Here is an 18258-nt window from a genome sequence, read left to right as displayed (position 1 = left end):
TCCCATTGAAATACTGGTCAGTTTGTTGATTTAAATTTACTTGTTCTTTATTTTGAATATTGTATTTGTTCCCGTTTCGTTTTTTTACTTTAAAATAAGATATGTGCAGTGTGCATAGGAATTTGTTCATAGTTTTTTTTATTGTCCGGCCCTCCAATGGTCTGAGGGACAGTGAACTGGCCCCCTGTGTAAAAAGTTTGGGGACCCCTGGTTTATAGTGTGCTTCTTTGTCCCATTTATAATGTTTGGAACTGGGGATATGACAGCAAACAAAAGCAATATGGTCTCAGGATTCATGGCATTTCTGTGTAGTGTGGCATACAGACTTTAAACAAATAAACATACATGTTCACATCTAAGTCATAGGGCTAGGAGAATGGGGGAGACCTAATTTAGATCAAGAGGAAGCATTGGAATAGCCCTCTGAGTTCTTAGGGATGAACGGGAGGAGATAGTGGTGGGGGAGGAGGAGATAGTGGTGGGGAGGAGGAGATAGTGGCGGGGGAGGGGGAGATAGTGGTGGGGGAGGAGGAGATAGTGGCGGGGGAGGGGGAGATAGTGGCGGGGGAGGGGGAGATAGTGGTGGGGGAGGGGGAGATAGTGGTGGGGGAGGGGAGCAGGGAGCTCAGGAAGCAGGGAGCAGCATGAATCGTGGTCATAGGGCGGTTTCCTGGTACCTTGAGCACCCAAAAGTAGGAGGAGAGAGAGTGATAAGATATAAGTTTGGGGAATTAGCACAAGCCAGGTGATGTGGGGTTTTTAAGTCATGATAAGGATTTGGGATTTTATTCTAAGTATAAATAGAAATGATTGAATTTTTTTTTTTTTTTTTTACAGGGACAGAGAGAGAGTCAGATAGAGGGATAGATAGGGACAGACAGACAGGAATGGAGAGAGATGAGAAGCATCAATCATCAGTTTTTTGTTGTGACACCATAGTTGTTCATTGATTGCTTTCTCATATGTGCCTTGACCGCGGACCTTCAGCAGACTGAAAGACCCCTTACTTGAGCCAGCAACCTTGGGTCCATGCTAGTGAGCTTTTTGCTCAAACCAGATGAGCCTGCACTCAAGCTGGCAACCCTGGGGTCTCGAACCTGGGTCCTTCCACATCCCAGTCCGACGCTCTATCCACTGTGCCACCACCTGGTCAGGTTGATTGAAATTTTTAAGTAAGGAAGTGACATGACTGAATTCATGTTTTAGAAAGTACCCTCTGGCTGTCATTAGAAAGACGGAACTAGATGGAATAAGAGCAGACATGAGGGGTCCAGGTGATAGTGGCAGGGACAGACCCAGGAGTGTGGCTGGCAGTGATATGGAGACCAATTTTAGAGCTTCTCTTGTAATTAGAGAACAAAATGACTTTCTAATTAGTATCAATCTTATCTGACTAAACTTCTCTTCCCACTTACTGAGTTTTGAAGAAACTGGAATTTGCTTTTCAGTAATTGTCTCTGATTCCGTCTCATGTTTGATCAATATCAATAGCATTATCAACTCACTGTCTCTTGTGTGGTTCCCACTTTTCAGCGACTGGGTTTCCCTTGTGTAAAGCCAGTATCCACGGTCACCATCACAGCAGCCTGGCCCATGCAGGTTCTCATTGGATTCAGACAGACCGTGATGAAACAACAGAGCCACGAGCTGGTGGGCCATTATCTTTAATCCTAGCTTTCACCCAATGGGCAAGTGAAAACACACACTGGGCTCCAAAACCTACTCATTCAGTGCTCACAAAGCTACTGACATCTGAGTTTCCTAGAATCAAAGGTTTCTAGCTCACTAGCTTTATTCTCTTTTGTTCCCCATCTCCTTCTCCCTGCACAAACTCTGCACTAACTGGCTTCTCCTTCAGCACTCCACCATCTTCGGCTGCCTCTCCTCTCCTCCATGTGGCCTTACTCTGCTTTCCAACCTGCTCTCTGCTCTAATGCTAATCTCAGGAACCAACAGAGCAAGTTCCCGGTCTGCCCCACTTTATAGTGCAGAAATCAAAACCTTTAATTCAATATACAAAATAGGGAAGTCTCTGATACAAAGTCCACCCCACATCAAAAAGAGTGGGAAAGGCTTAGTCCTAAAACCAAGCCCCAGGCTACAAGGATCCTGCCTGCCCACAGCCCGCCCCCAACACACACTAATATAATTACGCCCATTCCAAGCATAAGGGCAACTAATATCATCACCTGGGAGACGGGCTTCCACGTGGGCAGTGCCATCTTTAACAAAGTGAGCATAATATATTTTATCTGCCCAACACCTTGGCTCCACCATGCTGAGCTTCCCTGGGTGCTGTCCTCTCTTGTGTCCTTCCTTTCCCTGTCCTCTTCCTGTGATGCTGGAAATGAGGGAGTTAGAAAGGAGGAAGTCCCTGGGAACCTGTTGAAGGGTAAGGGAAAGACTATGGGGAAAGGAGCCAAGTAGAAGGCTAGGAGCCCAGAGGAATTCTGCTGACCTTCCAAACTTTTTCTTATTTATGTCATCTGTGCTTAAAAAAAGAGAAGCTATGAGCAAATGCGTTTTCACATCCCACCTCTCATGCCCATCACAGCAGGCATGTCAACTGAGCAGTCCTGTGTGAGAAGTAGCATCCTCAAGGCCTGCCATTCAAAATGGCTACCATTATAGTGATTCCTTTTGAAAACAAACCGCCCCCCCCATCCCTGCTGTTGGTCAAATAAGTTTGTAAATATGATATATATGTTTGCTGGCTTATAGTTTGCATTGAGTGTGGGGGACAGGCTGTAAGCAGGCAGGGTCATTATAGCCTAAGGCTTAGTTTTAAGACTAAGATTTTCCCCACACCCTGGACTACTGCATGATGTGGGGTGGTGCACTCTCATGAGGAATCCCATTATGCCTCTGATAAGTGACTTTGTATCAGAGACTTCCTTTGTATATTGGATTAAAGGTTTTGATTTCTACACTATAAAATGGGGCAGAGGAGCTCATGCTGGAGGAGAGCAGAGAAAGGCCACGTGGAAGAGAAGTGAAGGAGCCAAGATAGCGGATTGCTGACGGAGAAGCCAGTTTGTGCAGAGTTAGTGCAGAGAGAAGGAGATGGGGAACAGAGGTGAATAAGGCTGGTGAGATAGAAACCTTTGATTCTAGGAAACTCGGATAGGTCAGTGGCTTTGGGAGCCCTGAATAGAAAGGGAAGTGTTTTCCCACTGTGTGTATTTCTTGCCCACTGGGTGCAAGCTAATGGCCCACCAGTTCTTGGCTCCGTTGTTTCATTACTGTCTGTCTGAATCAAATGCAAACCTGCATGGGCCAGGCGGCTGTGATGGTGGCCATGGCTACTAGCTTTACATCTGTCCAACATGGAGTAGTTGTTGATAATTTATGGATGCCTGAAAATCTCTGAGGAAAGTAAAGGGTTGTGTTTAGGGGGCTGCGCACAATATCTGTTATCCTTGGAGAAGGGGAAACAGACCGTAGTTGTTTGAGGACCTTTCTTGGAATGAACCTCATACATCTATTGGATTCCTGAGCTTAAGTCCCCTGAGAAATCAGGTAAATTTCCTGGGAAGGACAACACACAAATACATTGACCTTTTAACTCTGTCAGTATAAGAAACGTTCGGCCTGACCTGTGGTGGCACAGTGGATAAAGCATCAATCTGAAATGCTGAGGTCACCGGTTCAAAATCCTGGGTTTACCCAGTCAAGGCATATGCAAGAAGCAACTACTACAAGTTGATGCTTTTGTTGGGCAGATAAAATATATTATGCTCACTTTGTTAAAGATGGCACTGCCCACATGAAAGCTGTTGCCCAGGTGATATTAATGTGTGTTGGGGACAGGCTATGGGCAGGCAGAATCCTTGTAGCCTGGGGCTTGGTTTTGGGATTAAGCCTTTCCCACCCTTTTTGATGTGGGGTGGTGCAATCCTATCATGTCTCTGATAAGTGACTGTATTAGAGACTTCCCTATTTTGTATATTGGATTAAAGGTTTGGATTTCTACACTATAAAATGGGGGCAGAACGGGAGCTTGCTCTCTTGGTTCCTGAGATTAGCATGAGAGAGCAGAGAGAGCAGAGAAAGGCCACATGGAGGAGGCCAGGAGAGGCAGCCAAGATGGCAGAGTGTTGAGGAAGGAGCAGTTAGTGTAGTTTTGCAGGGAGAAGGAAGGAGATGGGGAACAGAGGTGAATAAGTCTGGTGAGATAGAAACCTTTGATTCTAGGAAACTCGGATAAGTCAGTAGCTTTGTGAGCACTGAATGTGAGTGGGTTTTGAAGCCCAGTGTTTTTTACTTGCCTGCTGGGTGCAAGCTAGGATTAAATACTATGGCCCATCAGCTTTTGGCTCCATTGTTTCTTTACCGACTGTCCGAATCCAATGTGAACCTGCATGGGCCAGGCGGCTGCTGTGATGGTGGCCGTGACTCCTGGCTTTACATTTGGCGTAGTCGGCAGGATTCGATACAGATCGGCAAGGAGCCTTTGAGTGGTGGAGTAGAGGACTGGCTAGTGTTATGGTTCCCCATGGCTGTCCTTTTGGGGACCATAGGCTGGCTTTTACAGCCCTGTGTGAGGAAACTGAGAGCTCTGTGGAAGAGGCTGCCCAGGACTTGCAAACTGAGCAGTGGAAGGAGCTGGAGCAAACGTGGGAGAAAGAGATGCTGACCCTGGAGCTGGAGGACGTGCTGGAGGAGGAGCCCGACCAGGTTTGCGAGATTTGCCTGGAAAAGGAGCAGCTGCTGGAGGAGGATTCACAAGTTCATGAGTTGCAGATTGCCCTGGATGTTGTAGAGAGCCAGCAGCAGCAGGAGGCCGGGGCTGAGGCTGAGGCCAGGGCTGGAGCTGCAAGGTCTGCAGAGCAGAAGGCAGTGGCAGCCCGGGGCTTGAGCCTGGCAACTGGAGCTGGTGTTTTCAGTTCCTGTTTGGAGGATGAGGAGAATTGGGCTGGAGTTGCAATCTGCAGTCTCCATAAGATGGGAGCCTAGCTGGAAGGAGCACCTACTACGGCCCTGGTAGGTCTGCGATTTGGGGACATAGGGCTGAACGCCATGTGCCCCTCTTTGGGACAGTGTAAGATCTACGAGGACAGCAGGGATGAGGGGGGTGGCTGACGCCCTATGTGCGTGGACTGATTTCCTGGACTACCACCGGAGTGGGCATTGACTCCTTTGTTGGATGGACTTATGGATTACGGATTTTGGACAATGTGAAATACCCTGATGGGGGTGGGGGGTGGCTTTGCTGGAAGCACTCCCCTGCCCTGGGAAGTTTTTCCCGTGGCTAGGAAGAAGGCCGAGGACATTTTGCGCTTTGGGCTAAGTGCTCAAAGACTGGTGAAGTGTACCTTTGTGATTGTTGAAACTGTATAATTTGTCATGTTATAATTTGTGTAATGTGCTTAATTTCCTTGCATAGGGATGCCGGTGATGTTGATTGTGGGTAGTAAAGTGAGCATAGGGGTGGATTGTTGGGCAGATAAAATTATGCTCACTTTGTTAAAGATGGCACTGCCCACGTGAAAGCTGTAGCCCAGGTGATATTAATGTGTGTTGGGGGCAGGCTGTGGGCAGGCAGGATCCTTGTAGCCTGGGACTTGGTTTTGGGATAAGCCTTTCCCACCCTTTTTGATGTGGGGTGGTGCAATCCTATCATGTCTCTGATAAGTGACTGTATTAGAGACTTCCCTATTTTGTATATTGGATTAAAGGTTTTGAATCTACACTATAAAATGGGGGCAGAACGGGAGCTTGCTCTCTTGGTTCCTGGGATTAGCGTTAGAGAGCAGAGCAGAGAAAGGCCACGTGGAAGAGGCCAGGAGAAGCAGCCAAGATGGCGGAGTGCTGAGTGAGAAGAGAGTTTGTGTAGAGTTTGTGCAGGGAGAAGGAAGGAGAAGGGGAACTGAGGAGAATAAGTCTGGTGAGCTAGAAACCTTTGATTCTAGGAAACTCGGATAAGTCAGTAGCTTTGTGAGCACTGAATGTGAGTGGGTTTTGGAGCCCAGTGTGTGTTTTTACTTGCCCGCCGGGTGCAAGCTAGGATTAAATACTATGGCCCATCAGCTTTTGGCTCCTTTGTTTCTTTACCGACTGTCCGAATCCAGTGTGAACCTGCATGGGCCAGGCTGCTGTGATGGCAGCCCTGGCTTCTGGCTTTACATGCTTTCCGCCCCCCCCCCCCCCCACTTTCTCTCTCTTTCCTCTCTCTAAATCTAAATAAGTAAATAAAGGTATGTTATCAGGTACATTATTATAGATGCAAGAAGACAACAGTCTCAATTAAGGTAAACATTGACCTTTATTAGAGAAAAATACCACCCTAGGACATGACTACCTGCCATGAACTACTTTTAGTTAGAAAATTTTGATTTCAGACCATTCTGTGTGGTTACTTTAGGTCTCTGAATTTGCAAGGCCACCATGCAGGCTCCCCTGAGCGTCAGGTTCACCATGTGGCCCGTTTCTGTCTACAACTCTGTATCTGTTATTAAAGTAGGGAATCAGGAAACTCTTCAGCATTTTTTTTTTTAATTTTTTTTAAATTTTTTTTTCTTTTCTGAAGCTGGAAACAGGGAGAGACAGTCAGACAGACTCCCGCATGCGCTCGACCGGGATCCACCCGGCACGCCCACCATGGGGCGACGCTCTGCCCACCAGGGGGCGATGCTCGGCCCATCCTGGGCGTCGCCATGTTGCGACCAGAGCCACTCTAGCGCCTGGGGCAGAGGCCACAGAGCCATCCCCAGCGCCTGGGCCATCTTTGCTCCAATGGAGCCTCAGCTGCGGGAGGGGAAGAGAGAGACAGAGAGGAAGGCGCGGCGGAGGGGTGGAGAAGCAAATGAGCGCTTCTCCTATGTGCCCTGGCCGGGAATCGAACCCGGGTCCTCCGCACGCTAGGCCGACTCTTCAGCATTTTCTTTGTGGAAAGAGCTTCAGCTGGGCCTTGTATTAGTAGTGTCTTTTGTTATTCAACATGAGCTCCTCTCAACTTTACTTGAGTTTAATGCTAATGACGACTCTTGAGGGATGAGTGGAGCCCTAGATTCAAGGTAAGCGCTAGTGAGTGGCTAGAAAGACCAAACGGGTGATTAGAGGTTTGGAACTTTTAGGTTTCCCCCACCATTGTTCCTCTCAAACCTTCTTCATGGGAGGAGAGAGGCTAGAGATTGAGTTCAGTTAATAAGGGCAACTCAAAAGTTAACTTTGATTGAGTAATGGTGGCTTTGGTTAAGGTCAGTGGGCATTATGATTAATGCAAATAATAGCTTTGTTCCAGGAACTGTGGGATACATGAACAGACCCACAGGACTTAATGAGATTTGTGAGTGATCCACCTTTGTGCCTCAGGGAACTGCAGCAAAGCCTTTGTGCTCCAAGGACACCTGCTGACTATAAACCAATTAAGTTTGACTATGATCTGATGAACTCTCCCTTGAAATTCCAAACCCTTACCTACCCTTTTCTTACCCTTGTGAAAAAGTTGTCTGGGGAAAGGGAGTAGAGATAATTTGGGAATGTAACCCCCCTCTCTCCAGACTGCCAGCCTTGATGAAGAAAGCACCCATAAAGATTCAGTCGCTTTCTCTGAATTGGTGACAGGCAGCATGAACTCTGATATATTTTCCAGTTTCACAATTGCCAATGGTCAATGATTTAATCAGTCATGGCTGTGTGATGAAATCTCCATGGAAACCTCTAAAAGACCAAGTTTAGAGAGTTTCTTAAGAGCTCTCGTAAACCCTCTTTGAATAATTAGTTGTCCAGCTCACCTACTAGTTTTGTTAGACTTATTTTTGTTAATTAGATTTTGCTGCCTACCATATATCATCCACCTTTTTTCCCCTTTGATAACAGCTCATTGATTTCCTAAGGGGCACCATCCCTCCCTCCCTTTCAGGCCATGGGAGCTAGAGGAGCTGACCCCACCTTCGTTTACAGCAGTAGTCTATAACCCATGGTGGCCAAGCAATAGATCCCATTTTTTTTAAAAGTGATGGTTGTTTTAAGGATGGCCACAACAATCAAGTTAGTGCAATAAACCCAATCCTTGAATTTTTGCCAGACATTACAATAGAAAGTTCTCCCTTTCTTTTGAGATTGCTAACCTGAATGGGTATAACCCAAAACCTTCTGGTACTCATCTTGCCACACGGAGGGTGGTGCTGCTTGAGAGTGGAGCCAAGACAAAAGGATGTTGGGGATGGGGAGGGTAGAGGGTTGGAGAGAGAGAGAGAGAGGTTCTATTGTAGCAGCCAGTAAATTCCCTTCTTTCTTCTTTAGCCAGTTCAAGTTGGCCTCCTCTCACTCGTTGCTTCTTAGCATTCCCAAGTTGCCCTTCCACTCAAGTCCCAGGTGGCCTGTCAGGGACATGGACACATCTCCTAAATCTCTGCCTGAAATTATTTGGGGTCAAGGCACTGAGTTTAGCTCCTGGTGCCACCATCACTTATAATGACCAGGGAGAAGCCGTATCATCTTCTGTGAAGCATGGATAAAAATACCTCCCCTACCTGTCTCACAGGTTACCAGGAGAACTAAATGAGATGTAGTATGTGCATGTCGTGTGGAGCGGAGGAGAAAAGCATGGGTGATTTTTAGTGTCTGCTTGGTGTCAGGCACTCCACATAGACAATCGTGTTTCATCTTTACAGCAACCCTATGAGGTGGGCTGGGATGAGGGTTCACATACACAGTGCCCACTACATTTCCTGGTTTGGAGGGGCTGCTCAATAAATATTAATTTTTTTGTTGTAACCATGCCACCGGCTTAGGGACTATCTTTAGTCCTTAGGTTTCTTCAATTGTACTATGGGGGCTTGACTAAATGGTATTTAATGTATCATCTAGGCTTAATGGCTTAAGATGGAATTTTTTAACTTGGCACTTGGAAAAAGGGTCCTATGATCAGAAACGTTTGAGACATGCAGGAATTGAAGTTAAGCAGGTCTGGTCCAATGCCATATGGCAAACCTGTGAGCCAACCTTGGGATGTTTGGATGTTCTCTATCTTGATAGGGGGTTGGGTTACACTGGTGAATGCATTTTGAAAACATAACACCTGTGGACCTAACATTTGTGAATTTCATAGTATGTAAATTTTATATCAGAAGGAAAGATCTGTTAACAGACATTGAGATCTAAATAATATGCATGCTGAAGTACACTGCTCACAAAAATTAGTGGATATTTAAGAATGAATATCAAGCGATAAAAAAAAGAAGCATTTGACTTCCAAACACATTTTATGAGGCCAACATAACCCTCATACCAAAACCAGGCAAGGATGGCACAAAAAAAGAAAACTACAGACCAATATCTCTAATGAATACAGATGCTAAAATACTAAACAAAATACTAGCAAATCGAATACAACAACATATTAAAAAAATAATACATCATGATCAAGTGGGATTCATCCCAGAATCTCAAGGATGGTTCAACATACGTAAAAAGGTTAATGTAATACACCATATCAACAAAACAAAGAACAAAAACCACATGATCTTATCAATAGACGCAGAAAAGGCTTTCGATAAAATACAACACAATTTTATGTTTAAGACTCTCAACAAAATGGGTATAGAAGGAAAATATCTCAACATGATAAAGGCCATATATGATAAACCATCAGCTAACATCATATTAAATGGCACTAAACTGAAGGCTTTCCCCCTTAAATCAGGAACAAGACAGGGTTGTCCACTCTCTCCACTCTTATTTAATGTGGTACTAGAGGTTCTTGCCACAGCAATCAGACAAGACAAAGAAATAAAAGGCATCCATATCGGAAAAGAAGAAGTAAAGGTATCACTTTTTGCAGATGATATGATCCTATACATCGAAAACCCCAAAGAATCCACAAAAAGACTACTAGAAATAATAAGCCAATACAGTAAGGTCGCAGGATACAAAATTAACATACAGAAGTCAATAGCCTTTCTATATGCCAACAATGAAACAACTGAGAAGGAACTCAAAAGAATAATCCCCTTCACGATTGCAACAAAAAAAATAAAATACTTAGGAATAAACATAACAAAGAATGTAAAGGACTTATATAATGAAAACTATAAACCATTGTTAAGGGAAATCGAAAAAGATATAATGAGATGGAAGAATATACCTTGTTCTTGGCTAGGAAGAATAAATATAATCAAGATGGCTATATTACCCAAAGTAATATACAAATTTAATGCAATTCCCATCAAACTTCCAATGACATTTTTTAAAGAAATAGAGCAAAAAATCATCAGATTTATATGGAACTATAAAAAACCCCGAATAGCCAAAGCAATCCTAAAGAAAAAGAATGAAGCTGGGGGCATAACAATACCTGACTTCAAACTCTATTATAGGGCCACGACAATCAAAACAGCATGGTATTGGCAGAAAAATAGACACTCAGACCAATGGAACAGAATAGAAAGTCCAGAAATAAAACCACATGTATATAGTCAAATAATTTTTGATAAAGGGGCCAACAACACACAATGGAGAAAAGAAAGCCTCTTCAATAAATGGTGCTGGGAAAACTGGAAAGCCACATGCAAAAGAATGAAACTGGACTACAGTCTCTCCCCCTGTACAAAAATTAACTCAAAATGGATCAAAGATCTAAACATAAGACCTGAAACAATTAAGTACATAGAAGAAGACATAGGTACTCAACTCATGGACCTGGGTTTTAAAGAGCATTTTATGAATTTGACTCCAATGGCAAGAGAAGTGAAGGCAAAAATTAATGAATGGGACTATATCAGACTAAGAAGTTTTTGCTCAGCAAGAGAAACTGATAACAAAATAAACAGAAAGCCAACTAAATGGGAAATGATATTTTCAAACAACAGCTCAGATAAGGGCCTAATATCCAAAATATACAAAGAACTCATAAAACTCAACAACAAACAAACAAACAATCCAATAAAAAAATGGGAAGAGGATATGAATAGACACTTCTCCCAGGAAGAAATACAAATGGCCAACAGATATATGAAAAGATGCTCATCTTCTTTAGCTATTAGAGAAATGCAAATCAAAACGGCAATGAGATACCACCTCACACCTGTTCAATTAGCTGTTATTAGCAAGTCAGGTAATAGCAAATGTTGGAGAGGCTGTGGAGAAAAAGGAACCCTCATCCACTGTTGGTGGGAATGTAAAGTAGTACAACCATTATGGAAGAAAGTATGGTGGTTCCTCAAAAAACTGCAAATAGAACTACCTTATGACCTAGCAATCCCTCTACTGGGTATATATCCCCAAAACTCAGAAACATTGATACGTAAAGACACATGCAGCCCCATGTTTATTGCAGCATTGTTCACAGTGGCCAGGACATGGAAACAACCAAAAAGCCCATCAATAGATGACTGGATAAAGAAGATGTGGCACATACACACTATGGAATACTACTCAGCCATAAGAAATGATGACATCGGAACATTTACAGCAAAATGGTGGGATCTTGATAACATGATACGAAGCGAAATAAATAAATCAGAAAAAAACAGGAACTGTATTATTCCATACGTAGGTGGGACATAATAGTGAAACTAAGAGACATTGATAAGAGCGTGGTGGTTACGGGGGGAGGGGGGAATGGGAGAGGGATAGGGGGTGGGGAGGGGCACAAAGAAAACAAGATAGAAGGTGACAGAGGACAATCTGACTTTGGGTGGTGGGTATGCAACATAATTGAACGACAAGATAACCTGGACTTGTTATCTTTGAATATATGTATTCTGATTTATTGATGTCACCCCATTAAAAAAATAAAATTATAAAAAAAATAAATAAATAAAAAAAAGAAGCATTTGATATTTTTTATTAAACAACATCAGAAAAGCAAGTGACAAGTCAAAGAGAGTTGTTTGATTATGCAAATGAGATGCAAAACCAACTTTTATTTCATTGGTGAAAATGTACTGTACAAAAGGCTGGAAGTACTGGAGTATCTGCACATTTCCTGAACCCCTCATTTTTGTGAGCAGTATATTTAGGGGGAAGTGTACTGAGATTCATATTTTGAAATGCACCCCAATTAAGATCGAGTATGGATGAATAGAGGGATAGGCACATGGATGGACATGATTTAGGAAAGTGGTCATGATAGATTCCAGGTGGGATTATGCTAGTATTTGCTGGAAGGTGCTTTCAATTGTGGTGTAAGAGATTTTTCATAGTAAAATGTCAGAAAAGATTCACCCATAGTCAAGCCCAGATTCCTGCCCAAGAGCTATTTCTTGGCTCCTGCTTCCCTGTGGGACCCCTGAGAAGACCCACTACCTAAGGGTGGGACTCTGTGAGACCTGTCAGCTGCAAAAGGCACACTATTGTATGTGGTGATTCCCCTCCCAGGGAAAGAAGGCTCACCTTTTCCATAACAAGGAAAGCAAAATTCCCTCTAGCGTGGTTGGTCCCTTCATATTAACAAGACTGAAAGTGCTCTGTGAGCAGTTCTGAAAGAACTCCTCTGCTGCAGCTGCCATCACCTCTGGTTCCCTGGGCGTTGGCAGCCCTCCTTCCTCCAACAGTCACTCGCACTATTGCCCTTCCCCAACCTCGCGCATGCCCTGTGGCCCCGGCTCTGGGCCCGGCAAGCCCGGAACCATCCGATTCCTCTTGCAATCCCATCTGAGATAGATCCAGGGGTTTAAGCAGATATCTCTGTTTATGGTTTTAGTTTGTTTAATAAATTAATCAGAAACATCAAATCTGCTAATACTCTGTCTTAAACTCTGATTTTAGGGCGTTTTTGCATTATAATAATTCCGGTCGTTTGCATATGCTTTTCTTAATTGTGAGTACTACTTTCCATCTCTTCCCAAAAGGCTCTTTTAAATGTTCACAAGATAGACTGGCAAGTATCATTCAGCGTTCACAGACTGAGACTCGAGGAGACAGCAGACCCTCGCCGAGGGCCTGTGTGTGCACTCATTTGCGGCATGTGTTTGTGTGCACTGTCCAGTAAAACCCGCAACCTACTCGTGAGGGGCCTGTTATATTGGCACCCCTTTTACCAGTGAGGAAGCTGAGGCCTAGAGAGAATATTTTATGAGGTCCAACAACCAGATGACAACTGACACCAGAAGAGTAGTTCCACAGAATGTCAGAGCAGGGAGGGATGTCAGTGATACCCCAGACCAACCGCTCCATTTTCCCGTTGGAGAGACTGAGGCCTGGAGAGGAAATGTGAGCTATTTGGAAGAAACACTAGAATTAGAACTCGAGTCTAAATTTTCTTAATTTGAGAAACGAAAAACTCCATATAGAGTTAGACATCTGGGCAAAGTGGGAATACTCCACACCCACAGGGTATTTGTATGCCACTCTAGGCTAGCATTGCAGATTTTACCATCGAAAACTTAGCTATGCATAGCCTGAGAGGCTCTCGGGCAGCGCAGACACCGCGACGTTCCTTTGTTCAATCATTGTCTCATGTGACAGGAGCCATGGAAAGCAGAGCGGAATCAACGGTTGTGATATAAACATTGTAAGGAGAAGTGAATAAAAGAAAAAAATGGCAAACTGACCCCGGAGCAGCCAGGTACCAGGGCCTGCTCTTTTATTGCGCTCACATGTCACATTGACTCAGTCCGGCTGGGTTTGAGGGTGAGTGGGGAGCGCCAAGGCCCAGTGTCCTCACTGAGCTCATTTGCAGGTGGTATAGCGTGTTTATCGGATAGCCTGTGGATACGGCTATACACACCCAAGTGTTGCAGATGGAGTCTTCCTTCTGAGCTGATATTTACCTCCCTCCCTCTTCAGTTAGGGTTGGTAGCTAGACCCGAGGTTAATTTGTCTATTGAGTTGCTTGTATATCAGCTAAAATTGCTCAGTCATTTAACACATGGGACTCCTGTCATTGGAGGTAAACCATGCTATACAAACTGTCCTATTGACAGTTGGCTTGATTGTCTGAAAAGCATGTAACAAGGCTGGACTTGGACTTTAGTTGGATTCCTAATTAGCAGTGGACTCATCTCTGGAAGTATGATTAAAAAAGGGCAATATTGATTGTGCCACAATGCAACTTGGGTTGGACTGCTGATGTCCCACACATAATATTATATAAGACCAAATGAGCCAAGTTTTGCTGAATGTACCACCTGCACACTGTTGGTGTCCGACTGTTGTTGGGTCCTACAGGGCCCTGTCATTCCCTTGGTGTGGGGGATGGGATTTCCCTGCATGGGGAACTATTCATCATTATAATGGAACATAATGTGAACCAGGGTGGATGGCCAGCCCTGTTTTAGCACACTCAAAGGTGAAATAAGAGAAAACACTGCCTCCCTGGGTTCTGAGGAATCCTGGAGCACTTCCTGGCCACAATGGCAGCCTGCTGGACACTGAGAGGCAGAGGAACTTAGGGACCCTGAGGGAAGGCCTCATTCTTGGCACTTGTTGGAAGCTGTTCTTTGAATTGTACTTGCAGTACAGAATCTCAGATCTGTAAGTGCAGATTCTTCTAATGGGACTGCCTGGACACTTGTGCGTGTGGAGAAGGAATGGAAGGTTGGGGAAAGAAGTATCCTGTCCCTTGAGAGCCGAGTGGCAGGAGCAGTGGGGTGGTTGCAGGGCCATCTCAGCAGAGCATTGCTGTGCACAGGACTGCAGCCTCTTCCTGGGAGGCCAAAGGACAAGGAGACAGCAGCTCCAGGATGCTAGTACAGACAGGCACAGAGATCAGGGCAAGGTTAGGAGGGGAGGGAAGGGGCCTGGAGCTGCGGGCTGGCCGGCCTGCTGAGGACCTTCTACCACCTGTGAACACAGCATGGCTCCTGCTGCTTGACTCACCTTCCCCAACCCATCTTCACTCTTTCTTGTCTGAGTGATCTTAACAGGGCGTTGATTTTGCAATCATAGGTGAAAATGCTTTTAGGTTTCATTGCTGTTCCTTCCTGTGACTTCTCTCTGTTGGGGAGATAATGGGCTTGTCTGGGAGGCAGTCTGAGTTCCACGCTCCCTCACACTCTGCACAAACCTCAAGCCCGATGTTTGAGTTCTGTTGCTTATCTGGCTCTCTCTCCCACTCCCTCTGCTAACAGGACTTGAGGTTGTTACATCCCCAGGGTCCAACACAGTGCTTGGCAAAAATCAGCCAACCATTAAGTCTCTGTATAAATAGTGGGGAGATATGGGAATGACTGTGAGGTGGGAGAGACAGAGGTGTCTAGATTTCGATTCTATTCTTCTTAAGGTCTGAAATATCCATGCGGCTTTTCCAGGGCAATATAAAAACTATTCTCATCTTTTTCTATTGCTTTTCATTTGATTTTGTTGATCTCTTTCTACCCTAGAGAGAGAAAAGGATTTTACTCTTGTGGCTTAAAAACAATTGAAACAAGAGGATTTATTTTCATTGAATTCTTCTGGAAATGTTTTCCCCAGTGCTTACCTTTTTTTTTTAGTTCTCATAACATAATATATAGGGATACTTGTTTTTTTTATCACCTCCATTTTTTTCTTTGCCATTATTGTCTTGGAGTTCTGAAGTTGTTTTATATCATAATCTAGAAGGTGTATTACTGTTTGGCTTCAATCTTTTCCTAGAAAAATTTCCATATTGAACCCAGGGTGTCAGAAGAGATTACATGATATCCCTAGATCTAACCCTTCCTGGGTTTGTTTTCATTGTCTTTTCATCCCCCTGGTTCTCCCTCATAGGGACCTTATACTTGACATTACAGTTGAAATTTTATTTGTAGAGATAATGTGAGGCCAAGGATGAAAACATAACCCTCCACAGAGTATATTCATTTGCTTCTAACTCACAGGGACACCTTAATTGAAGTCTGAGACTGGAGATTCCCTGAGTCACCCCTATGAGGACAGTGTTTCTTCCCATTTACTCTCTCTCACAACAGTGGTTCCCAAACTCATCCGCACCTTGGATGTGCCTGGAGAGCTTCCACACACCCACTGGGGACTAGGAGTTCATCAGTCTGTGGGGCGGCCTGTGCTTTGGAATTGTTAAAAGCTCTCCAGCGACTTGAATGTGCAGACAGGTTTGGGAAGTTCTGTTCTAAGAGTAAAGCCCTTCAGGACCTGAACTTAGTGTGAGACTATCTGTCAGGCTCCCCAGTTGGCAGGCCCTTTTATCTGTTTTGCCCAGGGAGGCTGCCAAATACCACAGCTCCTTACTGCAGCTGTTTCTCCATGATTGGGGCAAAGGCAGCTTTGAGTACTTGCTGCTCATATTCTTCAAAATTTTGGCATGGTAATCCTTCACTGTCTTATCAGCTATCTGAGACTCATAAGAAAAATTATAATGTAAATATAGATCGTATTTATAAAATAGATATTTAATATATTATATCTAAAATATGTATATATTTACTTAAATAAGTATATAATATATTTAGATATATGTACATATGTATATATCCTGTATTTTTTCCATACAAATATTTCAGTTGACCTCAATAACCTCAATGGAAGGGTTCATCTAGTCTGTTGTTAAGAGAATTGAAAGTCTTCTATTTGCTTGCTATTTTTTTAAAATATTTTTTTAAGTCTTTATTGATTTTTTAGGGAGGAGAGAAGAGAGAAGGGGGGAGGAGCAGGAAGCATCAACTCCCATATGTGCCTTGACCAGGCAAGCCCGGGGTTTTGAACCGGCGACCTCAGTGTTCCAGGTTGACGCTTTATCCACTGCGCCACCACAGGCCAGGCTTGCTTGCTATTTTATTTTTATATTCTGTTATCTCTGAGCTTTTATTCACCTACTACCCACCCCCAAGCAGGTGCCCCTCTTCTAATGTCTTAACACCTCAGAACTTGGGTGTCACTGATTTCAGACACCACTTTGCCATCTATAGTCCTATAGTTTGCCATCTATAGTCTTGTAGATGGATTGGATGGGGTTGCTGTTGTTCAGGGCAACACCAAAATCAGCCTTTCTTTTCTTCCCGCAGGCAGCTGTAGGTGGCAATCTCAGCCTCCAGCTTGATCTTGATGTTCAGCAGTGCCTGCACTCCTGGGCCTGCGCTGCCCCTCTGCCGGGGTCTGGGCCTGCTCTGACTCTAAGTGCATCAGGACCCTGCTGAGCTGTTCCGTCTGCGTGCCACAGCATGTCTCCACCTCCCTCAGGCCCTTCTCCAGGCTGGCCTTTAGATTCCTCAGAGTCCCGGTCGATCTTCAAGGCCTGGACCATACACCTCAGCTCCATGAATGTCATTTCAGCAGCTCTTATCTCAACAGTCTGCAAGGTGACCATTGTGGTGCTCTCCTCAATCTGCTGGGACCAGTACTTGTCTAGATTCTCTCAGTTCTTGCAAGCTGGCATGTCATACTCGGCCTGATGTCCACCATCATCTTGCTGAGGTCCTGAGATTTGGGGGCATCCAAGTGCACAGTGAACCCAGAGTTGGCAATCTGGTTTTGTAGACCATTTACTTCTTTGTTGTGGTTCTTTTTCATGAAGAGCAGCTTGACAGCTTTGAGCTCTGTCTCCAGCTGCAGCTGAGTGATATTGGTGTCATCAGTGACCTTTCAGAGCCCATTGATGTCACTCTCCATGAACTGGTACATAGCCAGCTCTGCATTATGCTTGACTCTGAAGTCATCAGCAGCAAGACACACATTGTCAATCTGCAGAACAATGTGGGCATTGCCCACAGAACTTGCAATGACCTGAGCCCTCAGGTTCTTCATGCTCTTGTAGTAATTCCCCTAGTCTATGACCTGGGGTCTCTTCTTCTCTAGGTGTTCCTGGATTTTGCTCTCCAGTCTCTTATTATCAGCCTCCAGGCTACTCACCCACTCCAGGTAAGAGTCCAGGGGGTCATTCAGGCATTGAGTAGTCTCGTTCTTTCTCTGGATACTCTCTCTGTCCTCCAGACCCCTGGTTATCTCTGCAGCCAGGTCCCTGGATCCCTAACTGCCTTACATGCTGGTGGAGTGGGACATGGAGATCCGGGAGCCCAAGCTCTCAGTGCCAGCATAGACGCTGGCCACACTGCTGGCTGGCTGGGCCCAGAGGCTGGGTGACTACATGGAGCCCAGGGTCTGGTAATTGGAGAAGCTAGAGCTGGTGCTGAAGCTCATGTCATTCAGGGCGGAAGGCAAGAGGCCAAGACTCAGGTTCATGCTGTTCTTCCTCCAGTATCTTTAGAAAAGAAGAAATGGGTAGTATTTTAGAGTTCTTAACCTTCTTAAAATATCTTTATTCTAACTACTCCCTGGAGTCATAATTTGACTGAGATTTAAGTCTAGGCTGAACCTTTATTTTCTTTCAAATATTTGAAGGCACTATTTTGTTGATCTCTAATATTTATTGATCTCTAA

At 44.5% G+C, this 18258-nt stretch overlaps 1 pseudogene; it reads right to left on the bottom strand.

The window, feature by feature from the left end:
- Nucleotides 1-16734: 16734 nt before the first annotated feature.
- Nucleotides 16735-18018, bottom strand: LOC136335667 (keratin, type I cytoskeletal 18 pseudogene; annotated as a pseudogene).
- Between the last annotated feature and the right edge of the window lie 240 nt (nt 18019-18258).

This window comes from Saccopteryx bilineata, chromosome 4, assembly GCF_036850765.1.
Source record: "Saccopteryx bilineata isolate mSacBil1 chromosome 4, mSacBil1_pri_phased_curated, whole genome shotgun sequence".
NCBI classification, from domain to species: domain Eukaryota; kingdom Metazoa; phylum Chordata; class Mammalia; order Chiroptera; family Emballonuridae; genus Saccopteryx; species Saccopteryx bilineata.
The sequence above is the reverse complement of the archived record's forward strand: the minus strand, read 5'-3'. Positions and strand labels throughout refer to the sequence as shown.